The following is an 821-nucleotide window of genomic DNA, read 5'->3' on the forward strand; positions in this document are numbered from 1 at the left end:
GCGAATGTTAAAGTTGCGTTGATTTTAAATGCATGGACAGGGGTATAACGTGATTTAGTTTACAAGAAACTTTTCACACACAATTACACAGAATAACGTGTATTTTCAGATGTGGACTCTAAGACTGGTGGGTGGGGTGGAATTTTTGTTGAGTGATTTGTAATCTTGTATATAGTTTATTGTTATATTACCTTGATGTTTTTAATGTATTGTAATATTGTTAAAATTGAAAATAAAATGTCCCCAATTTTTTTTTTATTTACAATAGATTACAAAAATACATTAATGCTATGATTACTTACCGGTAATCTTCATTACTCTTACTCTTCCTTATCACAGTACTTGCTTCTGAGGCCCCGCCTCCGCTTCAGGAACCCTTCCTAGTTCCCAGGGGTCAAGTCCTAAAAATTTAAGTCGGAGGTGTGACGTCTTGAGTTGTTGACGCGCATGCGCAAGCCTCGTTGTGGCCCGCACATGGGCGGTTGTAATAAAGACGGTCCGTGCGGCAGTTGCCGCCGGGACCTTGGAAAGCATAGACGTACGTGCAGTCGACTCAGTGATTGTGTGCATGCGTGTATGTTAGTACGGGGCGGCCCGAGGCACGGGCAAGCCCATCACATTGGCGACAAGGACGGGTGTGAAAAGGGGGATATTCCGACACGCGCGAGTGTGTCAACGGTACATTTCTTCCTCGAACACGCCACGAACCCGACACGAGTGATGGCGGCCATTTGCAATTTTCACACGTGAGGCAGTAGCGGGCCGCACGGGTGCTCGTGCGCTGCCCACGTGTTGAAGAACAGCCAAATCGTCAATTTTTG

The sequence above is a fragment of the Ambystoma mexicanum genome, chromosome 2q (assembly GCF_040938575.1).
Source record: "Ambystoma mexicanum isolate Mex_15411 chromosome 2q, UKY_AmexF1_1, whole genome shotgun sequence".
In the NCBI taxonomy this organism is placed as follows: Eukaryota; Metazoa; Chordata; class Amphibia; order Caudata; family Ambystomatidae; genus Ambystoma; species Ambystoma mexicanum.